The sequence below is a fragment of the Haliotis rufescens genome, unplaced genomic scaffold (genome assembly GCF_023055435.1).
Source record: "Haliotis rufescens isolate VD_foot unplaced genomic scaffold, xgHalRufe1.0.p SCAF_22, whole genome shotgun sequence".
NCBI classification, from domain to species: Eukaryota; Metazoa; Mollusca; class Gastropoda; order Lepetellida; family Haliotidae; genus Haliotis; species Haliotis rufescens.
The window spans coordinates 10,398,806-10,419,625 of NW_025963913.1; the positions used below are offsets into that span (position 1 = coordinate 10,398,806).

Consider the following 20,820-nt stretch of genomic DNA (forward strand, 5'->3'; position numbering starts at 1 on the left):
TATGTTTTGCACTGATATGACCCTTTAATGTGCAAAGTTCCTTTTTGCATTTAACTTACCACTCAGCATCGTGTTTCTACTGTGCCTTGCCAAGCTCGGTTCTGTGTTAATGTACATAACCTTATATAGTTATATTGGTGACATGATCAGTATCTGCAGGCTACCGAAGGTTAAACTCGTAAAGGTAATCAAGTAAGAATTTATTGGGAATATCTTTTTAAAAAACATGCACCACCTATCACAAATATGCCACAGAAAAATATAACGTGTTACTGTTATATAATATAATTACTGTATATCAAATTTAGTAATGATACAAGCAGAAATGACCAAGCGATGCTAAAACATTACTTCTTACAGGAATCTGAGTATTCTGTAGATTTATATACTTAGCCTGCTACGACAGTGTGCAAATTGCTTCTTATGTTCAATATCCATAAGACAGAATGAAAATTGCTCATTGAACACACCAAGGAACCAAGGTCACCAAAGATCTTCTACTCACGTCTGACACTACTATTTTTCACAAAACAACAGATATTCATAGATACACAACTGCATTATTAATATATTTTACTAGAAAACTGTCAGTCATAAATGCCATGAGGCACATGAGAAGTTTGTTTGTTTGTTCATATACTGTAAATCGTGAAATTAATGCATCGTGAAATTAATGCATCTCCAAAAGAATGCGTGGCTGGCCCCTAGCCAAAAATGTGACTCAATATGAATGCGACATCAACCTCCTCACAAGCATCAGTGGATTTATAGCTAAAGAAAATATCCTCTGTCAGGTTTACAGGAGAATCCTCACCCTAGTCCAACCTTACATTAATCCAATCACACACCAAATAGCACCGCTTATTAGCGTTGAGTAGAGTACTTCCGCTAAAACAATACATACGCGCTGGCTCGTGTCGGCCTTTGACACAGTTGCAAAGAACAAAGAGACCATGTTGCGCGGGTGGCATCTATCTGGACTTGCAGGTGTGATCAGTGATGACATAAGTCTTGACCCCAGCAGTGACAATTGACAGGATGTAATTTGTGTTTGAATGACATTGTTTATATACTTGTTACAAGTGCTGCCCAATAAACAGTGATTTGGAATACATAGTTGTTTGTTTTCAGCGTATGTCTAAAGTGGTATTTCTGCTATCTAAAATGTCTTATTGTTGATATATATGTGATGTCAAATAATGCGAGCAGAGACCACTTGCATTTTTCGCATTTAATTCACGCTCGCGTTAATTTCAAGATTTACAGTAGTTCATAAAGCCCCATAACGCCTTAAAAAGAGATATAGATAAAGAGCACTTGATTAAATGTGAAATTAATATACACAAAAGGCCCCTTCTCTGGAAAAAATAACTTTGTCTTGATAACTTTCTCTTAGATAAAATCAGTTGTTTCTGAGAAAACTTGCCCCCATTGCACATATAACATGGATAGAAGGCAGTAACTCTCTAAAAAATAACTGACGGGACCAATTTCAGAACTCAGTCTTGACAAGTATCTCTTAGATAAGCATGCAAACTTTCATTCTTGTAGCCTGACTAGTTTCTGAGAAAACGTGTCCCAATTGCACACACTATGTGCTAAGTTGAAAAACATTGGGCAAGAGCCAAAAAAAATAATTGACGGGACCAATTTTCGAACGAATTCTTGGTAAGTATGTTTCTGTTCTTATTATTAAGTTCTTGACGTCTCTCAACTGCAGTCTGGATTTTGCCTGGATTATCAACTTGTACTCCAGATGGTTTATTTTTCTGCTGCGGACCACAGCCCTGATGTTACTTCCAACTCAAGATAGGCATCCTTGGAGTGAGGCATCCATAAAATAGATTTCATTGTATTCTGGCTTGTTCAAGTAGGCTCTTCTGTAAAAGTTGGACTTTATGGTCCACCATTTGAGATCTTTCTTCAGATGTTGTAAAAGTTGAAGTTTAATTCTTGTTGACTGAGGAACGGCTGGAGGAATCTGTGTGGGCTGCATGTGAGGACTACGGTCAAGGCTTTGGCTGACATTAGGAGACCAAAGTCACTTGCCAATAGTTGACCTTTAGTCGGTTGTCAATTGCTATCGAAAGATGACTTGATTTTTTACCAGCGATCTTCTAGATCTTGTATCGGGTTCTACCCTTTCATGAATGGGATGCACAAGAACTTGAGATCCTGGGATGGGTTAACATCAGACTCCTCATAATTGACTAACCAGCCTAGTTGTGTTAGTAGTTGGAGAGTGAAGTTCCAGTAAAAGGTGCAACGGATCCCCTTGTTGTGCAGATAGGCCATGATTGGTTTGGTCAGCAGTATAAATAACCATGGAGCCATTGAAATTCCAAAGGGAAGGACTGTCCATTGGTAATGTTGACCCTTGTACAGGATACGTAGATATTTCCTGGAGGCAGGATGAATGTGGATGTGAAGGAAGGCATTGCCAGGTAATGCTCCTGCTTTATTGTTTGTTTTGGTTGTGGTACGTAGATCATTCTGAATTTGTAAAAAACTGGAAATGACCATGTATTGGAGACACACATAACATTGATAATAATGATTATTTGCATTGTCCTTTATGGAAGGGGTCAGCGTACGGTTCTCGGTAGGAAGTGACAAAATAGAGTCAGTGGTTTGTGGGATATACAAGTTTTCTTTATACTAGGTGCCATGTTACCACATCGTGACATCAGTGGTGTTGTTGGTGGCTGGTGAGTAACAAAGTAGGATCCATGTTGTCCCCATGTGGTTCATTATCCAACAGTGTCCACGATTCAGGCAAGATCTGTGAATGGGTAAATTGTTGCATAACCGTAGCTCCCGTACAGTAACCGTGAAGGACGAGTATCCTATGGGGTAAGGTGGATAGTGTGGCTAGGAGTACTGGCAGAAGAAGATGGCTCTGACAGGAACATTCCCGCCAAGTGGCATCTTGGCTGGGCAGACGAGTATCCCTATGGTAAGGTGTCCGGCTGGTCCGGTGACCTTAACTCACAAGAGCGCTGTGGACTGGTGGGTGCTATTGTGGGTACAACTAATTATTGTATAGTTGACGGAGGACTTCATCTGAAAGTTTTATTTAGTGTGACAGCAGCCATAGAGCTAATAGAGGATTCATAAGAATTATAACCTTTTCGTAATCGAAATACATGTAGCATGGGAGACTGCGTAAAAATATCCACCAATAGCAAGTACATGTACCAAAGTGTACCACATTCCGTGCAATTGTGGACAAGCTTTCATAGGAGAAACATCTAGGCCCCTCAAAAGCCGAATTAAAGAACATCAAAGCTCAGTCTCCAAAGATGACTCTTAATCAGCTCTATCAGACCACATCTGCGACAACCCAAGCCACAGCATTCAGCGGGATAAAGTCAAAGCTCTCACCACCAACCTCAAAGACTTCAAAATCAGAAAAATACAAGAAGCCAAGTTTTCTCAGAAACAACTGATTTTATCTAAGAGAAAGTTATCAAGACAAAGTTATTTTTTTCCAGAGAAGGGGCCTTTTGTGTATATTAATTTCACATTTAATCAAGTGCTCTTTATCTATATCTCTTTTTAAGGCGTTATGGGGCTTTATGAACTACTGTAAATCTTGAAATTAACGCGAGCGTGAATTAAATGCGAAAAATGCAAGTGGTCTCTGCTCGCATTATTTGACATCACATTTATATCAACAATAAGACATTTTAGATAGCAGAAATACCACATTAGACATACGCTGAAAACAAACAACTATGTATTCCAAATCACTGTTTATTTGGCAGCACTTGTAACAAGTATATAAACAATGTCATTCAAACACAAATTACATCCTGTCAATTGTCACTGCTGGGGTCAAGACTTATGTCATCACTGATCACACCTGCAAGTCCAGATAGATGCCACCCGCGCAACATGGTCTCTTTGTTCTTTGCAACTGTGTCAAGCCACAGCATTCAGCGGGATAAAGTCAAAGCTCTCACCACCAACCTCAAAGACTTCAAAATCAGAAAACTACAAGAAGCCATCAACATCAAAAGACTCCAACCGTCAATCAACCGTGACCAAGACTATTACATTCCCCCCCGGCGTACCATCAACTCATCAAAGACCCCAATCAGCCATAATCCTGTTGTTTATATACTGAACCACAAAAGAAACATCACCATGGATGAATATATGAGAAACCTTATTTGTTCAAACACTGTAAACATACTTTGAGACATATTAAAAAGATGAAACTTGGCAAAACTGATCATCAAGGTTGAAATTCAAGTGTCAAATGTTCTGAAAGTGAAACACAACACTAGTCTCAAAGAAAATGGCATCACAAGTCAGTATCTCGTGTGTCCGCCATGTGCATTGATGACTGCCGTGCAACTTCGATACATGGAATGGATGAGGCGATTAATGAAGGCCATAGGCCTTGTCGGACGTCATTCAGCCGTCTTTGAATCTCGTCTGACAGGTGCTCAATGGGATTTAAATCAGGACTGAGGGCAGGCCACTGCATGGTTTTGATGCCATTCTGCTGGAGAAAGACTCTTGTTGCTCTTGCAGTGTCGGCACGTGCGTTATCATGCTGAAACTTGTGGTTGCGGCGATGTGCCAAATGAGGTATGGGCGTGTGGTCTAAAGACTTGATTAATGTACCGAGCTGCTGTGACACCATTGCCTCTCCCTGGACCGATGTTCTGGAAGACCACAGGGCCGACCCTCTGTGCAAGACCAATTCCACCCCACACCATGATGCTCGGACCACCCCACGAGTCTCTCTCAACAACACAAGCATCCGAATAATGTTCCCCACGGCGTCGCCAGACCCTCTCTCTGCCATCTTCTGTTGAGATACAGTAATGGCTCTCATCTGAGAAGAGGACTCTTCTCCAATACAGGTGGCGCCAATGCTGGTGCTGTGTTGCCCACTGAAGACGGTCCCGGCGTCAGAATGGGTCCTAGGTGTGGCCTGTGACAGTGGAGGTGTCTGCTCTTCAATCGACTACGCACGGTGTCCACACTAATGTATCACTGGTGTGTCCCTATGGTCTGTCAAGCAGTTTCAGCAGCAGTAACAAAGAGATCTTGAAGATGCTGTCGCACAGTCTGACGATCCTGATGTCAGGTGGTGACCCTTGGTCTTCCACTACGTGGTCGGTCATCTGTAGTGTTGGTGGTCTAGTACCGTTGCTGGAGCCTGTATATGGTCCTTTCGTGGACTTGAAATACATGGGCTACTTGCCGGGCGGTTTGACCAGCTTGCAATCGTCCAAGGGCTTGGTGTCGCTGATTTCTTGTCAATCTTGGCATGTGGTAGCAATTCAATAACGAATGAATGTTATCCGATCTGGGTGGATTTTTAGAGGGCAAGAAATGGGGGAATGCATGTGCATTTCAATTTTTCACGGAACTCACATGCATCGGTTTACCATGGCCGTCCCCGTGATGCGTTTGGGTGATCGGTTTTATTGTCATCTGCTTTGTTTTCTTATCATCAAATTCATTTTTCCGGACAAGGTAATGTTAAATTTTAGAAACTTAGACAAAAATTACCCAGATATTTAAATGACAACTTTTCCTGCAATGTTACTTGGGGTGACGTTTCCTTTGCGATTCAGTAAATTACTGGCTCCATCCTTTGTTTATGTCACTGACTTCACTGATGATTGTCATTACTACCTTTGTGTGTACATAACAGGCTTCTCCACTCCAGTATAACTACATCTGACATCTACTCTACTGTATAAACATTGCCTCCTACCTTTATATATACTTGTCAACCACACTTTGTATGTCACTTGCTTGATAACGGTGTTAGAACCTACAACGAAACGTTGCTCTTGATTGTGAGTTGTTCATCCATAAATTCTTATCCTTACCTGTTACTAGGATCGTTGAATATATGAAAAGAGAATCCATGACTTGCCTCTCTCAAACTGTACAGCCATCCTGCTCTATTCCGCCATGGGGATCTGAAACTACATCCCCAAGTTTGATAGACCTTCCTCCGTGGTAGGGGGCGGTCGGGTAGCCTAGTGGTTAAAGCGTTCGCTCGTCACGCTGAAGACCCGGGATCGATTCCCGACATGGGTACAATGTGTGAAGCCCATTTCTGGTGTCCCCCGCCGTGATATTGCTGGAATATTGCTAAAAGCGGCGTTAACCATACTCACTCACTCACTCACTCCTCCGTGGTAGACAGTCGACCACTCTTTCTGCCATCAGTGAATTGACCTGATAAGGTTGGAGTCGGACACTCAAAACCTCTCCCTATAAATGACTGTCCAGACGAAGATTTCCTCCCGCCGTTGAGGAGGTTGCATTGTACTTTTAGATTGCATCAAAATCGCTATCATTCTCTTAGCTGCTTCGTTCCTTTTTCCATGTTTCCTTGATCTTGCTGAAATCTTGTCAGGAGATAAGCACAGTGAGTGCATCTCGAGTGCTCTATGCAATTTGCCAAACAACACCTCTAACAGGAAATGTGAGTGTCAGATGATGGCTGAATGATGGATATACATTGATCCCTTGCTACAATACTACCTTCGGGGTCCAAATAATTGATGAGCGTTATTTAGACGATCAGCGGTTACCGAGGTGGAGTTGTAGGGGGTAGATGACCAACAAAACAGTATACATGCTCTGCCTTCCTAACACCATCTATGCTGTACATTTCAGAGTTTAAAAAAGATTAGGATAGTAGTTGTTTATAATTCATAGCGTAAAGAAGATTTAAAAAAGTGAACGCCTTTTTATAACCAGATAGAATAATAATGGAATTAGAGTGCATACTTCAGTTTAGATTTGTTGACTAGTATTTCTGGTGTTACATGATTGCGGTGATCAGCTGATGTTTTTTTTAGATGGGGCAAACATTGTGTCATTGGAAAACTTCAGTTTATTAAACATGTAGGTAAATGTTTTAAGCTATCCTCTACCGCCCGCTATAACTGAATTAGCACTATATTGAAGAGTGCAATAGTGAGGTAACAATGTAGTTGGTGGAGGCAGCCCAGCAAAGGTATACGCTCGAAGTATGATGGAGCGGAGCCAGAAGGATAGCTTCGTACAAGAAATTTCCTATGAGCATCTGTGGGGGCGAGATGCACCTAGATATGGTCGAAGTGCTCAAACTGGGCATAGAGAGAGGTCTTCACAGTCCTTCGATCCCAAGATGGACGAGAGCGGGGGAAATGTAAATAGACTGTCAGTTTGGTCGGGAATCCCAATAAAGGCCCACGAATGACCTACCACTTCTGGATCTTTCTAACTGGATCCTGGTGACATCCAAAGAATGAATTTTGCTAAAGTGGCATGCAGTGACCAGAATCCACAGAAAGACGGTTTTCATCATGACTTTCTCCGCCAGTGGCTCGTAATCACTGCAAACCAGGTGGGTTAGCAAGGTGGGGAACCAACTGCATTTTGGCTAATAGGGTGCGACCAAAATCAGAGACAGGCGATTGGGGGCTGCTACCATTTGCAGACCCTGGGGAAGGATCCCTGTTGGAGGAAAAGCTGTTGGCATTTAGACCTTGGCAACGTATTGTGATACCAAGCCAGAGGATCGGGGATGGGTGATATGAATCAGAATAGCTGAGCTGTGAAGCGGGTGGCAAAGAGCTCTACTTCTGTGGCAAGATAAATCCAATGGAACGATGTTGGATGAAGAGACCACTCGGTCAGTGATGGTCTGTGTTGGTCCAGGGAGTCTGCCATGACGTTGGAGACCCCTGGAATATGCTGAGGCTGGACATGGATGTTGAGGGAGTCAATGAGTTGAAAGAACTAGAGTGAGCCAGAGGAGGGACATTGGCTTTGTATGGCTTTCCTTGCTGTCGTAACTGGGTCTTACCCCTACAGGCGTGTCTGTACTGGGAACAGCTGAGGCAAAGTTCCCAGTCGTGCCAAAGTGAAAAGGAGCCAGTTCCATACCGAACCTCCCCCTCGGGAAGGTTCACCGGAGCTCTTGGGTCCGGCAGAGGAGACGGATCGTCCTGTGAAGGGTTTTGAACCTCGTTGTAGAGTGTTGTAGTAAGATCTGTCAGAGCCAGAATGGTGAGAGAGGAGTTCCAGGATTTGTGTTAGTTTATCCTGTAAAAGGAGTATCACTCCTCAAATAAAGGCGTCCTTGTGAGAAGGAGTGGAGACAGACAGCGTGTCCGCAGCTGACAGAATTGTAAACACTAGAAGTAGTGTATGGCGTACTGTGTTATCCAAGTGTTGTAAGGTGCAGGTCTTTAACCATGTAGGATGATGTCAAGCACTTCTGAGACAGCGTAGATATATTGCAATAAACCTCTGGGCAGGTTAAATGTCTATACGTTTTAAATGATAATTAACTTAAAGAGAACAAGTATTTGTCACAAAGTGACGAAATGTCCCCCGCCTGTATATACACCATAGTACCAAATATGAAGACAATCCAGTGATTAGTTCTTGAGATATTGCGGCAACACCGTTTTCCAACTCAAAAAACAGATTTGCCTGCTGTGACCTTGAAAATGGGGTCAAGGTCACCAAAACCGACTGGTGTATGCGGTGTCTGTATATACACCATAGTCCAAATATGAAGACAATCCAGTGTTTAGTTCTTGAGATATCGCGGCAACACCGTTTTCTAACTCCAAAAGCAGATTTGCCTGCTGTGACCTTGAAAATGGGGTCAAGGTCACCAAAACCGACTGGTGTCTGCGGAGTCTGTATATACACCATAGTTCCAAATATGAAGACAATCCAGTGTTTAGTTCTTGAGATATTGCGGCAACACCGTTTTCCAACTCCAAAAGCAGATTTGCCTGCTGTGACCTTGAAAATGGGGTCAAGGTCACCAAAATCGACTGGTGTATGCGGTGTCTGTATATACACCATAGTTCCAAATATGAAGACAATCCAGCGATTAGTTCTTGAGATATCGCGGCAACACCGTTTTCTAACTTCAAAAGCAGATTTGCCTGCTGTGACCTTGAAAATGGGGTCAAGGTCACCAAAACCGACTGGTGTCTGCGGAGTCTGTATATACACCATAGTTCCAAATATGAAGACAATCCAGTGTTTAATTCTTGAGATATCGCGGCAACACCGTTTTCCAACTCCAAAAGCAGATTTGCCTGCTGTGACCTTGAAAATGGGATCAAGGTCACCAAAACCGACTGGTGTCTGCGGAGTCTGTATATACACCATAGTTCTAAATATGAAGACAATCCAGTGTTTAGTTCTTGAGATATCGCGGCAACACCGTTTTCTAACTCCAAAAGCAGATTTGCCTGCTGTGACCTTGAAAATGGGGTCAAGGTCACCAAAACCGACTGGTGTCTGCGGAGTCTGTATATACACCATAGTTCCAAATATGAAGACAATCCAGTGTTTAGTTCTTGAGATATCGCGGCAACACGGTTTTCCAACTCCAAAAGCAGATTTGCCTGCTGTGACTTTGAAAATGGGGTCAAGGTCACCAAAACCGACTGGTGTCTGCGGAATTTGTATATACACCATAGTTCCAAATATGAAGACAATCCAGTGTTTAGTTCTTGAGATATCGCGGCAACAAACAGGTGGGACGTACGGACGTACGTACAGACGGTCGTGAATACTATATCCCCCGCTTCTCGCTTTCGCGCGGCAGGGGACAACTAGACTCACATTTGAACTTGATGGGCAAGTATGGTAAGGGGAGCTTCTACAGATGAACTAACACACACATGGTGGAACAATTATCAGTTCTACACACCAGAGAATTACTCAAAGTTAAGTATAATATATGCAATGTAACATTGCATTTACAGTAATTGCTTGAGGCTTGATGTGAAATTGTGAAACTGGCTTACCATTGTTTTAGACCATAAATTTTGACTTGGTGACTTGGGCATGTGCCTTCTCAGACCACATGGCTTGAAAACCTGACTGCAGAGCATTTACCTCCCCTTGATATATATTAGGAAAGGTAACTTAAGACCAGTTAATACAAATTTTAGAACTTTAAACGAAATGGGAATATTACAAATTGCTAACTTAAAAGAAACGAACAAGAGTCATCAGAAAGATGACAGATCCCCCCGGCAGCTGTCTGTAAAGTAACCACTAGTAAATGTGCAATTCTGTATGTAATGAGTCAACAGTTGAATGTTCTTTTAGAAGCATACATTGTTTAACCTACTGAATGGTTTTCGAATTCTGGCCCGGAAACAAACCCGTTCCCCAATGGAGTCTAGGTCCAACTTCTTTACGTAAAAATTGTAAAAAATAAAAATTCGTAAAAAAAGTAATATCAAAAGGCATCACTTCAGTATGTGCCTGATAGCTTTGCCAAGTTTGGATCAAATACACTGAATGGTTTTCGAATTCTGCCCCGGAAATGAACCCCATCCCCAATTGAGTCTATGTCCAACTTCATTCCATAAAAATTTAAAAAAATAAAAATTAGAAAAATCCCAAAATATCAAAAGGCACCACTTCAGTATGTGCCTGATAGATTTGCCAAGTTTCGTTCAAATACACTGAATGGTTTTCGAATTCTGCCCCGGAAAAGGAAATGATTACGGACGGACGGACGGACGGACGGACGGACGGACGGACGGACGGACGGACGGACGGACGGACGGACGGACGGACGGACGGACGGACGGACGGACGGACGGACGGACGGACGGACGGACGGACGGACGGACGGACGGACGGACGGACGGACGGACGGACGGACGGACGGACGGACGGACGGACGGACAGACAGACAGACAGACAGACAGACAGACAGACAGACAGACAGACAGACAGACAGACAGACAGACAGACAGACAGACAGACAGACAGACAGACAGACAGACAGACAGACAGACAGACAGACAGACAGACAGACAGACAGACAGACAGACAGACAGACAGACAGACAGACAGACAGACAGACAGACAGACAGACAGACAGACTGGCTGTTCGCTATATCCCCCGCATTATATGCCGGGGGGATAAAAATGAATATACCCTTTTAGAAGCTAAATGAAAACGGGTGAAATTTTGACCACTACAGTTAGAGATACTGCCCAATAATACTGGTCTGGGAGGAAGCGTGGTATTGGATGAGCTAGCTGATGGAACTGTGTACCCTGTGAACCGATCTACAGCCGATGTCATACGACGTAACTGTAACTTGTCTGCATTCCAATGATGGACCGATTCAGGGTCTGCGGGTTCAAAACTATTGACTGAGGATGGTGGTTACGAGTGATGATCAAGCACACCGGTTGGATGTTAGCTGTTAGTCCTGTAGACTTGGGTCACCTGACACAGAGGCCATACCATCTAATCCAGGAAGGACCGAGTGTGACGTAAATGTAACTGGGCTGCATCTGTAGGCTGAGAAGTTGACGGAGTTCCTGAACGTTGAAGTAAGACTTTAGAGATGGTTTTCATTAAGGAGTCAAACGATGGTTCCATACTCTGCTGTTGATCATGATGATCCCAACTCTTGGGCAAGATTGGTGGACAAGGTTCCATATCAGGTCTTTGAAAGGCATTCAGAGGTGATACACAAAAGGAAGAGAATATATGGACAATGTAAGGACAACAAAATTAATAAGACAACAAAAGGTGCAGAATAACAAAGGGTTAGCTTTCTTTCAGCTGGTTGACAAAAGAGGAGGAGTTTGGTGAAGCACCAACATCCCTCTACAAGAAGCTACAAAAACACATGACGACACATTCACCACCATAGCCCACCAGAACAACCCCAAAGAACTCCTTAGGCGACACTTTTTTTATTTCTTGGTTTACGGATTTCAAATTCATTTCAAAAGTGAGGCAGGCCAATTTTTAAAAAAAGCCTCTCACATTTTGTTTACTTGAACTTTGTCCTAAAAAGTTATGTAGGTACCGGTATGAAAAAAAATATCCTGGAGTAACAAAAGTAAATTAACTAAATTTTTCAAGAACATTTGATTATATCACTGGCACTCAGCTTGTGCACAAATGGCAATATAACAATATTCATGTCATGGTTGGAAATGCATGAAAGACACTGCTATTTTAGCAGCATGGGCAACTCTTTCAACACCAGCCAACCAGAAGATAACTGCTGTGACACCAAGTTCCCAGAGACTCTGTGTGACAGTTGAAGCCAACATTTATCAGGGAAATTTTCTGCTTGTAAAACATCTTTGCTACTACATGTTTGGCCATACACTATTTGAAAGGTCTAATTAATCCTATTGTTTATAAATATGAACCTTATGTGTATTACAACTTAATAAAGTTCATTTAAATATAAAAAAATGTAAGCTTAAACATTCATAACATTAAGGACCAATGAAGCGAAAATTTAACGATTTTCGGCAAATATAAGATTTCATAAAATCCACTTACCTATTTCTTTTTTATTTTCATTTGTGTACGTAGTCGGAACATTATTTTAAAAAGAATTACAAATAATATCTGTCATCACCCATTTCCCAATGATAGTAGCTGTCCGCTCACTAACATGAGGAAATACCTCTGTTTTCAAAGCTTCGTATGAATAAGTAAAGAATAAACTCCGAAGATGCATCAATAGTTGTGCACGGGGTTTGGTCTGAGGCGCGTTGGCGCTGAAGACCAAACCTCGTGCACAACTATTGACGTGTCTGAGGAGTTTATTCTAGTTAAACGTAAATTGTTGCGGCTTTAGTTTAATTGGAATGCTACATCCCCTTAAAAAACTATTATGCGTTCAAATAGTATATACACCTCAACTAAAAACAAACTCAAAATACATTTTATAGCTTTTGCAAGTTTGAATAGTGTAGTATCAGACAATTAGGTAACCGAGAACAGAAACCGGCAAGTTGAACGTCATTAGTTGTGCGCGTGCAGTTCACTCGAACACACCAGAATCATGAGAAACCGGTTTCAATTGCATGTCATTAGTTGTGTGCGTGCATTTCGTTCGACATAACCAAATGGCTTGTCAATCGGATTCAGACAGCGAGTTATTTTTGACCCAGAGTAAGTTTTCGCAAAACTTTGATACACAAGATATAAACAGTGACTTTGAGAATTTATTAAACAACTCTCCCACGTATGATGATGACGGCAATGTTGGTACAAGTAAATCTATGACCGAATTGCCTCATCGCCCTGATGAGGAACTGAAGCTTTTTCTTTCTCCGGTCGGTGAAACAACCACTGGCAATTTCCACACAGAACTCGGCACTACATCTGATGATGAAATTATTCCTTGCAGTCAAGGATTAAATACTGTGGAGATTGCACGACAAAAAGCTGAAACTCCCCCTCCAACCCTCTTAAGTCCGGTATCGCGCCGTTTCAGTAGGCCACTCTCTACACTTGATTTGCAAGATTTGGAAAGATCTGCTAAAAGTAAAAATACTTTTAAAAAATGTGACTGGGCCCTTCGGTTACTGTCTACTTGGTACAAAGCAAGAAAATGGAATGGACAAGAAGTAGACATGTATCTTTTACAAGCGTCTGATGGCGAGTTAAACCAAATGTTTATCGCCTTCATAACGGAGGTAAAATAATTGAAAGGTGAAGACTACCCTGGCAATACCCTCAATGCCCCCTTATCTACTGATGGAACACCAATGCCATCCTCCGTCCGTATCATCCACAGGTGGTCTGAATGTTTCTGGCCCGCTGGAAATTTGTCTTGGGTGGAACGGATCCAAACTGACACTTAAAATGTAACCCTGGATAAACAAAGTTTGCCCAAGTGAGAAAAAACAACAACAACAATATGCACACTCCCGACTTTGTTATGTCTTTTTGAATAGCTCGTCAATAGTACAGAACTATTGAAGAGCTATTGAAACTAGTGACGAATTATTGAAACTATTGACGAGCATTCCAGAAACTAATGACGCGTAATTTAGGTTTAACACATACGTCAAAGGCTGCCATGTCAGTATACATAAAAAAACAACTTATATTGTTTCACCGACATAATCTGCTACAAGGTTTGTGATTGGTCAAATTTAAGCACGTGACCTAAGGCAGCCAATCAAATTACAGCAAAAGTAATTTTCAGACTTTGGCGAAAGGTTTGGCTTAAATCATGTTATTCTGAACGTTTTAAGCATGAAATCGCGATCTATATTAAAAATATGGAACTTTATGTATGCAGAGTTACATTTAGTACTTGCGACTAAATGAATTTATTGCAGGTATATCATCTTATGTTTACAACTTTACCTACTTCCTGTTGCGTCATTGCACGCATGTGTCCTCGGGAGTTATGTAATCATCTCACGGTGACGTCATCACTGCTTTTTTAATTACGTAACTGTCACTACTCATCACTTTCGCACAGCCGTTCATCGCATTGTACATCGCATTGTCGCTTTTTCCGCTTTTCTCTCTTCCTTCAATCATACATTCGCTGACGTTTAGTCATCCTCTTTGCACAACTGTTTCACGGGGTATCGTTGATAGATCGATCTAATAGCTATGCCCGCGAAAAGAAGAGCTGCCATAAACCATCGTTTGCTCAAAGGGGCCAAACAAGCACGAGTTGTCACCCCATCCCCCAGAGAGGTTAACGGGATCCCCATCATGCCAGGTGCTACAGCGGACGGTAAGTTACAATATTCCATAACAAATAATTGTGTGTCAATACCATCTGGCATTTTGGCTTCCACCGCACCCACGCCCGTGCCCACACCCAAACAAACTGGTCAAGCTTTGCATGATCATCAAAACGTGTCAGTAGTGCAGTAGCTGCAACAAATTTGGACGCTCTTAGGGCAATCGGGGGCCAATAACTTGGGCCAACAACATAGCATCGACACTGCTGATATTCCCGCTCATTCTCTCAATGCTTGTGGGTCGGGTGGAGTTAACCCATCTTTTCAGAACGAGGCTCCCGGTGACGTGTCAATACCAAACACATCAACCAATGAAAATCGTCAGTCAGGGGAATCCCTCGTCTTCAACGCCGAGGTTATTGATGCACATGTTAAACAACAAACCAAACCATGGCGAGGTGAGTATGTTGACCGAGGAGAGCAAAGCTCCTACTATGGTCTTCGATACAGCAGGTAAGGTGCAATTAAACCTGTCAAAGTGCCAACGAAAAAAATAACACTTGGAAGCTGGACATCAGCTTTCCATATTTACATGAATATATATACCTTGCCAAACATTTCAGTCTACAGATGGTGCAAAGACTATTCTCGTATATGGAGACAATCCGTTCAGGGGCACTTAGATTTTGACCGGATGCCTGGTGTCCAACATCATGGTTGTAAAATGTACAGCTGTGCGTACTCCCACAGATAGTTCAAGCCCATGCTTTAATGGCCCAAGGCAGTCAACCAGAGGTTAACACCATGGTTGTGTCGTTATGCTCAGTTAAAGGCAGAGGATGCACAATATTTGCTCGATGGTTTTACATTTGGTTTCCAACTCGAGTTTTAAGGTACACGCCATAGTCGGCAGGCAATTTACAATCCGCAACCCATAAAGATAGGAGAGACATTGTTAGACAAAAGCTTAAAAAAGAACTGGATCTTAAACAGAATGGCAGAACCATTTATCACTATGCCCTTTGTTAACTTGCAAGTCTCCCCTGTAACTCTAATCCCAAAGAAAGTCAGAATTTAAAACAATGCCAAGGTGAGAAAGTCGATGATTTCCGTCTACTTCATCATCTGTCTTATCCCAAAGGAGGGTCAATAAACGACCACATAGATCCGCAAGCATGTTCCGTCTCTTACGCCAAGTTCGACGAAGCTGTACAGATGGTGCAACACTTGGGAAAGGGAGGGCTGCTTGCAAAGTTTGACATCAAGTCAGCATTCAGAATTATACCAGTGCACCCGAATGATTTTGAACTGCTGGGTATCCAATTTGAAGGTAAATTTTACTTGATAAATGCTTACCATTTGGCTGCTATCATGCTATCATGTGCTATCTTTGAGACATTCAGCTCATTCCTACAATGGTGCATAAGTCAGCGTCTCCCAGCAATACCGATCATGCATTACCTCGATGACTTTCTGACCGGGGAACAGCAGGGCACAACACAATGCCAATCCTATTTGCAGTCTTCTTTAGACATGCTAACTCAGCTAGGTATTTCCATCGCCCAGGACAAAACAGTTGGCCCAGTGTCTCAACTTACATTTCTGGGCCTTGAAATAGACACGCTAGCTATGCAGGTGAGAATATCGGAAGGAAAGATCAGTGAAATCACAGCTCAAATTCGGCACATACTCGCCACATCAAACTCAAAGGCAACGAAGAAAATGTTATAGTCTCTCATTGGTAAGCTCAATTTTGTGTGTAGGGCCATCCAAATGGTAGAACATTCTACCGAAGACTCATCGACCTCCTCTGCCAAGGTAAGCAACCTTTCCATCATGTTCGAATCACAGAATGGGTAAAACAGGATCTTCAAATGTCGCTTACATTTCTCACGAACTTTAACGGTGTATCAGTTTTTCAGGACAAGCTGTGGGTGGACAACTCTCACCTTCAGCTTTACACAGATGCATCAGGCAGCATGGGTTTTGGGGCCTACCTTCAGGGCAGAAGGTTCTGCGGTAGATGGCCTGACCAGTGGGACTACACTTGACATGACCTTTCTGGAGCTGTTTCCCATTGTCTGCGCCATTCAGCTATGGGGAACACAGCTGATGAGCAAGAAAATACTGTTCAACTGTGACAACCAGGCAGTGGTGGCAATCATCAACAAGGAATCAACCAAAGCCCCTCGGGTGATGAATCTTCTCCGCCGCCTTATCCTCCTTTGTCTTAACTACAACATTTTGTATAAGTCAAAATATTTTTTTAATTTGAAGTTCTGATTTGAAGTAAGATGTTTCTGAAGAGCAAGTTGTGCATTCATACACCCATGTTACCTCTCTTTTTGAGGAACTATTTTACTCTGCGATATAGCTGGTTGTTGTATGGCTGTCAGTGTAAACATGAAGTCACACGTACTAAATAAAATTGTGTTTAGATCTTGGCCTACATCCTTTGAGGTAAGAAATTGTGATAAAATTTTTATAAGAATTGACTTTCACTTTGTGTGAGTTCATTGGAGTATGAACCTTCCTAGAGTGAGGGCCAAACATTGTATGAACGTCGTTGCAAGCTGATTCCAATGTTATAGCCGATGCACTCTCGGGGTTTCATCTCAGTCGTTTCCGGGCAGTCTTCTTTATACGCTTCTAATAGATCTTGTCTGCTGTACCCATGTAGGCATCTTTCACAGAAATATTTCTTTCCCTTATATTTTGTTTGATCGTATAATAGCCTGTTTAAACTCTTTATCCATGTATAATGATAATTTCCATCTTTTTCGATCAGAAATAAATTGATTCTGGGAATATGTTCTGGAGCGGAGCTTATCTTGTGAACAACAATTCCTTTAGAATGTCCGAAAACATTTATAGCTAAATTATTTTGCTTTTCCGCCTTATCAATTTGTGATATTGGTGTAGGTTCGTCTCTGCCATCAAAGTTGAGTCCATCGTTTTGAGGATAGCTAGAAGGTCTATTTGCAATTTTAGAATCTACGGGGAACAATGCAGATCTTATCATCATTCTTAAACAGTCATTGGATTTATTTTTTACATTAATTATGGCTTTTTTCTTTTTATAATATGGGGGTAAATCTATATAAGATCCACCTTTACTAATTTGCTATATCTAAATATAAACTATCGATTTTATCCACACCCCAACCCGAACCTCTATTAGTCCAGCGTTCTAAAGTTTCTTGTATCCTCTGAATTGATGTATCTAATGATGTGTTTATAGTATCGGATTTGGTTATAACTTCTTGATTGCTACGGAAATAAGGTTCGGTATATTCAGTGCTATCGTCTGCGCTACTTTTACTCAATGACATTTTGTATATGTAAATCATGTAATTCCTTGTTAATTTTACTCTATACGATGGGCTTAACATCATTAACATCCATGTTGGAATTAATATCCATCTTCCAACCTCTTGGATACTTATCAACGCCGGCTGTGGGTACAAATTTTTACTTATTATTTTTTTTATCGGGTTGATTATTATCTAGTAACGCGATCAATTCAGCTTTTCTCATTCGAGAATAACCTCTCAGCCCACTGTTTTTTGCTTGAGCTTTAAGTTCTCTAACAGTCTGGGGTTTGTTGTATTCCAAACCGAGTAAATCGATCAATTCAGCTTTTCTCATTCAAGAACATCCACGTAGACCACGTTGTTTTGACAAAGCCTTCAACTCTCTGACAAAAACCATTGTGATTTAATGGTATATGCAAAATGAGTCAAATCTCTAAATGTTTGTTTTTCATATATCTAAATACATATTCTCCCCAACCTATTCCTCTCGTTGATGTAATCTCTCTTCCTAGCGTAAATAATCTGGTTCCTGACCCTATCAGCACCGTGTTTCTTACATAAACAATAACGACCTTTGACCCCTATCCCACATACAGATCATGTATAGTTAATGTTTCCCTGCCTGATGTAATAAGAGTGGATACCACAGTAAGTACCCACAGAACGTCGGTTGCATTGAATTGTTTTCCCATGAGTGTAAATCTGCACAGATTCATGGTTATACATCTATCATATCATTTGTCTAAATGCAAATCACATCTCCACTGGTGAGTCATAGTTGTCATCGCTATTTATAGATTAGTTGACACGTAATAGATCATAGCTTATGTAAAGCTAAAAATAGACAACAGTCAGCCAGACATAACTTAACAGCCAGTCAGCGCTATTTATAGATTAGCAGTCAGGGTGACATGGTTGATAAGAGTCACCCTGACTAGGTCATGGTTTATGCGTAGTTATTGTATAACTGAAAATTACAATGACTGTCAATCCCAAAGCTATAAATGCTATCTCTGTTTTTTTGTTCCTCTGATGGTGTATAAAACTGACTTATTGTTAGTGTCTGTACTGGGTCAAGTTTTTTTCCATAAACAAGGAAGTATTTGTGCATGGCAGATTCAACATCCTTAAACGTTTGAATTGAATGCCCTTGCTTACGCAGTTCTTCATTAATAAAATCTAATCTTAATATCCTATTTCTGGTCCATTGTGACTTGGCTGCTTCATGTTGTTCTAATGCTTTATTATGTCGTTTACGCTCCTCTTCAACTTCTTTAGCGTTTGATTCCCTCAGAGTAGAAAATAAATAATTACTCCCCGAAAAAGCTAGAGTATCAACAATAGCCCCACTGACCATCATCGCAATTGATGCCATGTTCGATAATATAAAATATTCAAATGTTTAATTACTTCATTATGTCTTCTGGGATAAGCCCTTGTTTGATGAGCATATTTTTTGTAGCCATAGCCAATCCAATATCAAGAATGATCATACCGATATCATAACCATTAAAATCTAGCTTTGGTGGTGTGGCTTTAGTAATCATTTTAGCTATACTGGCATAGCCAATGGCCAAGCCGCTGACCAACGCTGAATGATACGTTGTGTTTACCAACATTTTACCGTCTGTAACTGGAGTAGTCATGCTTCTTATAGCACTATATGGGGGCTAACCTCTAATTGAACTTGTTGTTGTGTAATCGGGGGTGACGTTTTCTCTTCTCCAGTCTTATAAAACAACCATACAGCCGCTATAGCAACAACACCTAGTGCATAGGAAGCCTAAGTTTTAATCGGACGACTGTGTTCAATATTTGAATTATGCATTAGTTTTCTAGCCTTCCACATTAACACACACTTTTTACCAGTGGCGATTTTTCTGGGGTTCTTAGTAACTCTTGCTTGTGATTTCGCAATTGCTGGTATTTCCTCATTCACTTGTTGTGATTGTGCAATCGGGGTTATTTCCTCGTTCACTTGTTGTTGCGTCTCCACAATCTGTGGTGTCACTTGAGTCTCCGTTATTATTAAGTGGGCACGTATGTTTAAATTGACAATACCTAGCCGTTATTAACGCGGTGGTCACCGGAGCTAAGAACATTCCGTATCTATGATAAAACTCACAGCTCACTGTGCTTATAGCTTGTTCGATGAATGGGTCTTTCTCAAGAGATTCGCATAAATACATGTGATGTTCTGCCGGGATAGGAAGAAACGTACGGGCTACGACTGTGTATAGTTGTAACATAGCCGACCCTATCGTTTTAGTCATGGTAGCTCCCAGTCTAGACTCGTAACGCGCGTACAGTTTTTTAATTTCTTCGTCGGTTATGTTATCAATTTTTTCGATGGTATAATTTTCTTACAAAAATTACAACAAAAAAAGGCCAGAAAAGATGCATCCGAGACCGCCTTAATCATTCCCCGCAAGGCACATTTTTACCTTCTCCGCAGGGTCTTAAGGACGTCTCTAGATATTCCCGGCAAATGTCTCCACACCATATCGGCAAACTACTCCAACTTGCAGCTTGCTGAGAAGTATCCAAGGCTTCCTTACAGTACCTACTGAAGTAGTCTCCGATACTTCCTCAGAATTAACCTTATATGGCCAATTAAATATGCTTTGAACCATCTCGGCAAACTCACTTAGGAAGCCCCTGATTATTCTCCACAAACGTGTGTGACATAATCAAAGATGTTTCTAATGCATCCCCACAACACTTGCAAGGAAGTCTCCGAAGCGTCTTCTCAAACCTATCAGGGGTAATTAAATATGCTTTGAACCATCCCGGGAAACCTTCTTAGGAAGTCCCCGAATAGTCTCCACAAACTATTATTAGGTAATCAAAGATGTTTCTGAAGCATCCCAGCAAAACTTGCAAGGAAGTCTCCGAAGCATCTTCGCAAACCTATCAGGGGTAATTAAATATGCTTTGAACCATCCCGGGGAAACCTTCTGAGGAAGTCCCCGAATAGTCTCCACAAACTATTATTAGGTAATCAAAGATGTTTCTG

At 41.5% G+C, this 20,820-nt stretch overlaps 1 protein-coding gene across 3 annotated transcripts in view; it reads right to left on the minus strand.

Annotated features, from left to right (window-relative positions):
- LOC124146385 (RNA polymerase II-associated protein 3-like) overlaps positions 1 to 20,820 on the minus strand; it is a 399,479-nt gene that overhangs the window by 319,731 nt on the left and 58,928 nt on the right. The gene's annotated exons all lie outside the window — the stretch shown is intronic.